Source organism: Pristiophorus japonicus, chromosome 21 (genome assembly GCF_044704955.1).
Source record: "Pristiophorus japonicus isolate sPriJap1 chromosome 21, sPriJap1.hap1, whole genome shotgun sequence".
Lineage (NCBI taxonomy): Eukaryota > Metazoa > Chordata > Chondrichthyes > Pristiophoridae > Pristiophorus > Pristiophorus japonicus.
Window position 1 is genome coordinate 30,184,206 of NC_091997.1, and position 10,263 is coordinate 30,194,468.

General features: G+C 46.1%; 2 non-coding genes across 2 annotated transcripts; both read right to left on the reverse strand.

Annotated features, from left to right (window-relative positions):
• Positions 1–6,553: 6,553 nt before the first annotated feature.
• On the reverse strand, positions 6,554–6,625 carry trnac-gca (transfer RNA cysteine (anticodon GCA)). Its single transcript has one exon. It is a non-coding gene; the product is annotated as a tRNA-Cys (tRNA).
• A 729-nt stretch (positions 6,626–7,354) lies between these two features.
• Positions 7,355–7,426, reverse strand: trnac-gca (transfer RNA cysteine (anticodon GCA)). The gene has a single exon. It is a non-coding gene; the product is annotated as a tRNA-Cys (tRNA).
• Between the last annotated feature and the right edge of the window lie 2,837 nt (positions 7,427–10,263).

Here is a 10,263-nt window from a genome sequence, read left to right on the forward strand (position 1 = left end):
ATCATACGATTTCGATGAGTTATGGAGAAGAACAAAACACAATCTAAAATAAAAATACTTAACTGGAGGAGGGCTAATTTCAGCAAAGTGAGGAGAGTTCTGGCCTGGGTAAATTGGATTTGAAGACTGGCAGGCAGAAATGTAATGGCACAATGGGTGGCGTTTAAAAAAGATATGGTTTGGGTAGAGTCTAGGTACATTCCTACAAGGGAGAATGGGTGGACAACCTAAGCCAGAGCTCTGGATTACAAAGGAGTTGGCTAAGAGGATGAAGCAAAAAATGGAGGCGTATGAGAGATGTCAGCTTGATAATAAAAGGGTGTAATGTATGCACCTGTGAGTATGCTCACGGGTTTGTAGAGCTGTTGATGCCTTTCAGTTCTGCGTGGAGGGGATTCCTATACAAGCTGCTTTTGCACACTCTCCACGTTGCCATCCTCGTCTGCTGTCCGGACACGCCATAACGCACCATCTTGCCGTCCGGAAGAGGCGGGCGTCCCCAGTGGAGTGCTCTCTACGCGGGAGTCCTCCCCTTATTTATTGGGGACTTGGCCTGGAGGGTGTTGCACGGAGCAGTCCTGTGCAATAAGTTTTTAAATCGGTTCACGGGCTCCCAGGCCGCCTGTAATTTCTGCAGTCTGGAGGAGTCCGTGTTCCATGTTTTTATTGAATGTGTGAGGTTGCAGCCCCTCTTCAAATATTTGAAGGGGCTGCTCCTCAAATTCTGGTTGCACTTCAGTCCCACACTCCTGTTTTTTGGGCACCCTGTGCAGAGTGAAGTGGACAGGTCGGAAGGCCTCCTCATAGGACTGCTCCTGGGCATGGTCAAGGGGGCCAACAGCTGGTCCAGGCAGTGGGCGGTCGAGTGGGTCATTCAGCCCGACTGCCTGCCTCTCTTCCGCGGTTACATCCGAGCCAGGGTATCTCTGGAGATGGAGCACGCGGTGTCCACCGGTACGCTTGTGGCCTTCCGTGAGAGGTGGGCGCCGGAGGGACTGGAGTGCATCATCACCCCTGGCAACCAAATTTTAATTTGATTTTATATGTTTTAAAGTTTAATTTGTTTTAATGCCGGGTTTTAGTGTCCCCCCAGTCAGGGGGCACTTGTATAATTTGCCTCTCGGTGCCCTAAAAAAAACCACAAAAAAACACAAACCCCCCCCCCCCCCACCAAAAACAAAAAAAGGGCACTTGAAAAGTGTTTGGAGTGTCTCCCCCCTTTAATAAGGGGGCACTTGAGTTAATGTTTATTTTGTTTCAGCAAAAGAGTTGTAGAGCTGTTGATGCCTTTCAGTTCCGCGCGGAGGGGATTCCTATACGGGCTGCTTTTGCACACTCTCCACGTTGCTATCCTTGTCTGCTGTCTGGACACGCCATAACACACCATCTTGCCGTCTGTAGGAGGCGGCCGTCCCCAATGGAGTGCTCGCTACACCAGAGTCCTCCCCTTATTTATTGGGGACTTAGCCTGGAGGATGTTGCACGGAGCAGTCCCGTGCAATAAGTTTTTATATCGGTTCATGGACTCCCAGGCTGCCTGCAATTTCTGCGGTCTAGAGGAGTCCGTGTTCCACGTTTTTATTGAATGTGTGAGGTTGCAGCCCCTCTTCCAATATTTGAAGGGGCTGCTCCTCAAATTCTGGTTGCACTTCAGTCCCACACTCCTGATCTTTGGGCACCCTGTGCGGAGTGAAGCGGACAGGTCGGAAGGCCTCCTCGTAGGACTGCTCCTGAGCATTGTCAAGGGAGCCAACAGCTGATCCAGGCAGCGGGCGGTCGAGTGGGTCATTCAGCCCGACTGCCTGCCTCACTTCCACGGTTACATCTGAGCCAGGGTGTCCCTGGAGATGGAGCACGCGGTGTCCACCGGTACGTTTGCGGCCTTCCATGAGAGGTGGGCGCCAGAAGGACTGGAGTACATCATCACCCCCGGCAACCAAATTTTAATTTGATTTTAATGTCTAAAGTTTAATTTGTTTAACTTGTCAGTTTTAGTGCCCCCCCCACCACCACCTTTTAGCCAGTGGAACTTGTATAATTTGTGTTTCTAGTGCCCTCAAAAAAAAAACAAGGGGCACTTGAAAATTTTTTTGAGTGTGACCCCCTTTAATCGGGGGCACTTGATTACTGATACAACACAAAATAATTGTAGAGCTGTTGCATTGTGAGTGGTTTAGCCAGTAATGTGATGTTCACAAGACTCAATAAAACCCCAGCCAGTTGGGTCTAGGTCATCCACGATGAGGTATGCAGTTGTGAGCCTAGTGGATGAACTGGTAACGTGTAGTGTGATCGTTAAACCTTTGTTAATAAACCAACTAGTTCTTAATAGCAATGCGTTGCTATGGATTCTTAAGCAAAGAACCCAGGAAGCAAATACTTTACAAAGGGAGAATCAGACTGAATATGAAAAATACAGAGGAGAAGTGAAAAAGGAAATAAGAGGCAAAGAGACAGTACAGTACGAGAGTAGATTGGTGGCTAACATAGAACGCAATCCAAAGGTCTTCAATAGGCATATTAACAGTAACAGGGTTGTCAGAGGAGGGGTGGGGCCAATTAGGGACCAGATTGGAGAAGTATTGGAGGCAGAAGATATGGCTGAGATACAAAATTAATTCTTCACATTGGTGTTTATCAAGGAAGAGGACTTTGCCAAAACGAGGATATTGTTTGGATACTGGATGAGATAAAAATAGATAAAGTGGAGGTATTGGAAAGGCTGATCGTACTTAAAGTGGAGAAGTCTATGAGGACAGATTGGATAGGCTGGGTTTGTTTTCCTTGGAGCAGAGGAGGCTGAGGGGAGACCTCATTGAGGTGTACAAAATTATGAGGGACCTAGATATAATGGATTGAAAGGACCTATTTCCCTTAGCAGAGGGGTCAGCAACCAGGGGGCATAAATTTAAAGTAATTGACAGAAGGTTTAGAAGGGATTTGAGGGGGAATTTCTTCACCCAGAGGGTGGTGGGGGTCTGGAACTCATTGCCTGAAAGGGTGGTAGAGGCAGAAACCCTTACCACATTTAAAAAGTACTTGGATGTGCACCTGAAGTGCCGTAACCTACAGGATTACGGACCTAAAGCTGGAAAGTGGGATTAGGCTGGATAGCCTCTTGTTGGCCGGCGTGGACACGATGGGCTGAAATGGCCTCCTTCCGTGCTGTAAACTTCTATGATTCTATGAAGTCACCCAGTCCAGACGGAATGCTTCCAAAGGTGCTGAGGGAAGTAAGGGTAGAAACTGCGGAGGTGCTGGCTACAAATTTTCAATCCTTCATAGATACGGAGGTGGTGCCAGAGGACTGGAGGATTGCAAATGTTACACCCTTGTTCAAAATGGGGGGGTGAAGGGAAGGATAACCCTGGGAATTACAGGCCAGTTAGTTTAACGTCAATGGTGGGGGAACTTTTAGAAACAATAATCTGGGAGAAAACTAACAGCTACTTGGACAAGCATGATTAATAAAGCAGGATTTGTGAAGGGTAAATTTTGTTTGACTAACTTGATTGAGTTTTTTGATGAGGTAACAGAGAGGGTGGATGATGTTATGTTTATGGATTTTCGAAAGGCGTTTGATTAAGTGCCACATATTAGGCTCGTTAGCAGAATTGAAGCCCATGCAATAAAAGGATTAGTAGGAGCATGTGTACAAAATGGGCTAAGAGATAGAAAACAGAAAGTTGTGGTGAATGACTGTTTTCAGACTGGAGGGGGGTACACAGTGGCGTTCCCACTAGAACCACTGCTGCTTTGGATATACATTGTCAACTTGAGAGTACAGGGCACAATTTTGAAATTTGAAGATGACATGAAACTTGGAAGTGTAGTAAACAGGAAGGGCATAGAGTCAGGCTGGTGGAATGGGCAGATACATGGCAGATGAAATTCAATGCAGAAAAGAGTGAGGTGGTACATTCTAGTAGAACAATTGAGGAGAGACAATACAGGCTAAAGGGTACTATTTTAAAGGCGGTGCAAGAACAGAGAGACCTGGGGATATTTGTGCACAAATCTTTGAAGGTGGCGGGAAATATGGGATCCTGGGCTTTATAAACAGAGGCATAGTGTACAAAAGACAACAGGTTATGCTAAACCTGCCTAAAGCACTAGTTCGGCCCCAGCTGGGGTATTGTGTTCAATTCTGGGCACAGCACTTTAGAAAGGACATGAAGACTTTGGAGAGGGTACAGAAGAGATTGACTAGAATAGTTCCAGAGATGAGGGATTACGGTTACATGGATAGACTGGGGAAGCTGGAGTTGTTCTCCTTAGAGCAAAGAAGGCCAAGAGGAGATTTGAGCGAGGTGTTTAAAATCATGAAGGGTTTAGATAGAGTAAATAAAGAGAAACTGTTTCCAATGGCTGAAGGGTCGATAACCAGAGGGCACAGATTTAAGGCAATTGGCAAAAGAACCAGAGGCGACAGGAGGTAAAACTTTTTTATGCAACAAGTGGTTAGGATTTGGAATGCACTGCCTGATAAATGTGGTGGATACAGAGTCAATAATAGCTTTCAGAAGTGAATTGGATAAATACACGAAGGATAAAACATTGCAGGGAAATGGGAAAGAGCGGGCGAGTGGGACTAACTGAATGGCTCTTCGAAAGAGCCGGCACAGACTCGATGGGCTGAATGGCCTCCTTCTGTGCTGTACTATTCTATGGTTCTACGATCACAGAGCAAATCTTGTTTGTGAAAACATATATGGCACTGGGGGACCTGGGGGGGGGGGGGGGGGGGGGGAGGGACCTGGATTAGAATCAAGGACCGCTTGATCTGCAGTCAAATGCTTTACCCCCGGGCACATGTAGTTTTGTGTGCTTCAGCAGAAAATGGTTCATGGCACAGAAGACTATCCATGATAAGATTATGATTAGACAATGCTAAACATTGCTTCAAAAATATTCTGATCTTTCTAAATTGCCACCAAACTGCTTATGTAGAGTTATTTTACTGATTATGATAATCATGGATAAGATATAGAGGTGGTGTGTGCAATTTCCCTTCTTGGTGACAACATGAGAGTCAAAGAGGGGGCAGTCAGGATTTGAACCAGGGACATCTTATATCTGCGGGCAAATGCTCCACCACTGAGCTATACTCCCTCTCACATGTCAGTGTCGCATGAGCTTCACAATCAAATGATTCAATAGATAAAGGCCTGAATTTTCAGATCCCAACCTCTTAATTGGGTCACATTTCCAGCCGGGCGGAATATTCACCCACTCCTGAGATGCCCCACTCCGTGCCCCCGGCCTCATTCCTGGCGCCAGGTCAGTAACACATGGGGAGAAGGTCTTGCTGGTCTGTGCCCAGGATTCACACCCATCTGCAGACAGGACCCTGCTGTGGGAGAAAGAGGTGGTCAGTGCACTGCCAGTGGAAAGTTTTCAAAACTATGTTTAAATCTCCCCACATTTCTTGTGCACGGTCTCACTCTGAGAATGTTTGCACAAACTGCTCCACTCTAGTCATTAGCCCAGGCTCAGTGGTAACACTCGCACTGAGTCAAAAGGTTGTGGGTTCCAGCTCCCCCACTCCAAAGACTTGAGCCCATAATCCAGGCTGGCACTTCTGTTTAGTACTGAGGGAAGAGCCGTACTGTCAGAGGGGCTGTTTTTTGGATGAGACATTAAATCGAGGCCTTGTCTGTCTCCTCAGATGAACACAGAAGATCTCATAGCACTATTTGAAGAAGAGTCCTGGGCTGCATTTATCTTGACTAATGTTTTTCTAACTCTTGGCATTACCATTTCAATTCGGCCCATCATCCCTTTTATCTCTCTAATCTCTCCTGCCTTCCACCCTATCACAGATCTTCCCTTTTCTTCTTTCTTCCCCTCCCCCTTTCAGTGCTGGTTAAGAATCTGTCCTTTCCGAACACTCTCCAGTTCTGACGAAGGGTCATTGACCCGAAACGTTAACTCTGCTCCCTCTCCACAGACGCTGCCTGACCCGCTGAGATTTCCAGCATTTTCTGTTTTTATTCCAGATTGCAGCATCTGCAGTATTTTGCCTTTGTATTAGAATAAAACAGATTATCTGTTCATTTATCTCATTGCAGGTTATGGGAGCTTGCTGTGTGCAAACTCTTGCTCACTGCCTCCACCTCCAAAACCACAATCTGCATCTTCATCACCACGAGGATTGATTTTTGGTGAAACTGTTCCCATTGGCGGAAGGGTCGAGAACCAGAGGACACAGATTTAAGGTGATTGGCATGAGGGAATACTGTTTGATGCAGCGAGTGGTTAGGATCTAGAATGCACTGCCTGAAAGGGTGGTGGAGGCAGATTCAATCATGGCTTTCAAAAGGGAATTAGAGAAGTACCTGAAGAAGAATAAATGGCAGGATTATGGGGAAAGGTACTGACTGAAGTGCTCATGCAGAAAGCTTGCACAGACTCAATAGGCTCTACCATGCTGTAACCATTCTATAATTGGTAACTATGAAGAGTTATTATTAATGACTATAACGATCACAGTGCTATTCTGAAGAAAAGACTACATTGTGAATGCTTATTTGCAAAAACATGTATGTTATTGAGGAAGCATCTGGACTTGAACCACAAATCTCTTGATCTGCAGTCAAATGCTCTACCACTGAGCTATACCCCCAGATGTATGCCCACAGTTTCAGTAGTTCAGAATAAAATGATCCATAGCACAAGACACCATCAGGGCTAAAAAGAAAGGAGGAGAATAGATGGGGTAATTTCAAGAAATTATTGAGAAAATGGGGAGACATTTTTTCCACACAGCAAGTTATGATCTGTAAGGCACTGCCTGAAAGGATGGAGGAAGCAGATTCAATAGTATCATTAAAAAGGGAATTGGATAAATACTTGAATGAGAAAGAATTTCAGTGATTATGGGGAAAGAACAGGGTGGGTCGGACTGACTGGATTGCTCTTTGAAAGAGCCAGCGCAGACTCGATGGGCCGAATGGCCTCCTTCTGTGCTGTACTATCCATGATTCTATGATCACAGAGCGGGTGCTCCTTTAGCAAATCTGATTTGTGAACACCGAAGACGGAATCTGGATTAGAGTCAGGGATGCTTGGTCTGCAGTGAAATGCTCCACCCCTAGACAAAACCAGGTTTGTTGTGTGTTTGAGCATAAAATGGTTTCTAATGTGGAACACCATCAGGGTCAAGACAAAATTTCAAAAAAGACAGGGTCCTTTCAAGAAATGATTAGATAACGCTTAACACTGCTTTAAAAATATTCAGATCTTTCTAAAATTACAACAAACTGTTTATGCAGTTATTTTATTGATTATGCTAAATTATGGACATGGTGTAGAGAAGTGTGTGCATCTTTCCGTGATAACATAAAGTTCAACAAGGGGGCAACTGGATTTGAACCAGCAAACTCTTGATCTGCAGTCAAATGCTCTACCACTGAGCTATACCCCCTCTGACATGCACCTGGCTCATGAAATTCACAATCAACTGATTCCACAGATAACAGTCTGAACTTTCAGCACAGCCCCCACCCTCTCTGAATGGGGCACATTTCCAGCCACTCCATGCCCCCGGCCTCATTCCTGGCACCAGGTCAGTAACACATGGGAGGAAAGTCTCGCTGGTCTGTGCCCGGGATTCACGACAGAACCCCGCTGTGGGAGAAAGAGATGATCAGTGCACTGCCAGTGGAAAGTTTTCAAAACTATTTTTCCATCTCCTATTTTTCTTCGCTCTGAGAATGTCAGCACAGGCGGCTCCGCTCTAGTCATCAGCCGAAGCTAAATGGCAGCACTCGCACTGAGTCAAAAGGTTGTGGGTTCCAGCTGCCCCACTCCAAAGACTTGAGCACATAATCCAGGCTGGCACTTCCGTTTAGTACTGAGGGAAGCACCGTATTGTCAGAGGGGCCATTTTTTGGAAGCAACGTTAAACCGAGGCCTTGTCTGTCTTCACAGGTGAACGTAAAATATCTCATAGCACTATTTGAAGGGGAGTCCTGGGGTGCATTTATAAGAAAATAAGAATATCAGAAATAGGAGCAGGAGTCGGCCATTCGGACCCTCGAGCTTGCTCCACCATTCAATAAGATCATGGCTGATCTTCTACCTCAACTCCACTTGCCTGCACTATGCCCGTAACCCTTGATTCCCTTAATATCCAAAAATCTATCGATCTCTGTCTTGAATATACTCAAAGACTGAGCCTCCACAGCCCTCTGAGATAGAGAATTCCAAAGATTCACCACCCTCTGAGTGAAGAAATTTCTCCTAATCGCAGTCCTAAATGGCCGACCCCTTATCCTGAGACTGTGACCCCTGGTTCTAGACTCCCCAGCCAGAGGAAACATCCTCCCTGCATCTACCCTGTCAAGCCCTGTAAGAATGTTGTATGTTTCAATTAGATCACCTCTCATTCTTCTAAACTCTGCAGAATATAGGCCTAGTCTACTCAACCTCTCCTCATAGGACAATCCCCCCATCCCAGGAATCAGTCTGGTGAACCTTCGTTGCACTCCCTCTAAAGCAAGTATATCCTTTCTTAGGTAAGGAGACCAAAACTGTACACAATATTCCAGATGTGGTCTCACCAGGGACCTATATAATTGTTGTACTCTTTACTCTTTTACTCAAATTCTCTTGCAATAAAGGCCAACATACCATTTGCTCTCTTAATTGCTTGCTGTACTTGCATGTTAACTTTCAGTGATTCATGTACAAGGACACCCAGGTCCCTCTGAACACCAACATTTCTCAATCTCTCACCAAAAATGGGCATTATTTCCGGCGTGGGTGGCAAAAAAGGGTTTTCAGATCGCTGGCTTCTCGCCCATTCTCAAAACACCTGGGCTCCATTTTTTAAAATGGGCATTACCACGAGTGATATGAAATAGGCGGTAGCGTTAAATTTTTTTGACCTTCTGCCGTAAAGTGTGGCCGTCCTTAGCAACGGCATGGCAACGCTCGATTCCCAAGATTCAGGAGGTCAAGGGTCATCATGACATGCGCAGAAGATGAGACAGAGAGAGAGAGGGCTCAGAGGCACTGAAAGTGTGCGTGGCTATGGTATGTGCTTGTCTGGCTGTTGTGGGAGGCATGAGGGAGAGTCACCAATAGCAAAACGCCTATTAAGCACCAAGAACATAGTTGGCACCGAGTTTTTGTCCAACAAATAATATATAACATGGAAGGGATGGAGGAGGCCCTGGAGCTGGTAGCCAGGAACAGAGGGCTCCCAGTGGTCCCAGAGCTTGGCACAGCACCCCAAGGTGCCACATTCCCATTGCCAACCACACATGAGAGCCAGCAGCAACATCTTGCTTATGGCTCGGAGCACGCTCCCACCTCGGGACCGTCCTCTCCCGTATCCGTCCAAGCAGCATTTCGGCCGTCACCCCACCCCCCACCCCGCCTCACAATGAAGCATTGCCTGAGGAGTTCCACGGCTTGGAGTCAGGAGGGGAAGGGGAAGGGGTAGAGGTGGGGAGGAGAAGCGGGGGGGGGGGGGGGGATGGGAAAGGTTTGGTTTGTACAGAAATACTGATGATTTCAGACTAATGTTCAGTTTAAATATTTTTTATTTCACAAAACCTTGTGGCACATTGGCTCAGATATCAGCACCGTTACACGCTGGTGATTCCTTAACATCAAAGGGCTACCCCTCCTCCTTTTCCATTTTGCCTATCTCTTCCAAAAGTTAAGTATCCTGAATATTTAGTTCCCAACCATAGTCACTCTGCAACCACGTCTCCGTAATGGCTATTAGATCAAACCTATTAATTGCTATCTCTGCTGTTAATTCATGGCCTCCTACTGTGCTGTATCCATTCTATGATTAGTGATTATTACTGACTATAATGATCACAGAGCTGCCATCATTCTGACGGGATTGGACGGGTTAGATGCAGGAAGAATGTTCCCGATGTTGGGGTGGTCCAGAACCAGGGGTCACAGTCTAAGGATAAGGGGTAAGCCATCTAGGACCGAGATGAGGAGAAACTTCTTCACGCAGGTAATTGTGAACCTGTGGAATTCTCTACCACAGAGAGTTGTTGAGGCCAGTTCGTTAGATATATTCAAAAGGGAGTTAGATGTGGCCCTTATGGCTGAAGGGATCGAGGGGTATGGAGAGGGGTATGGAATGGGGTACTGAAGTTGGAAAAATGATCAGATTGAATGATGGTGCAGGCTTGAAGTGCCGAATGGCCTACTCCTGCACCTATTTTCTATGTTTCTATGAAGGAAGGACTGCACTGTGAATCCTTACTTGTGAAAGCATAAATAGCATTG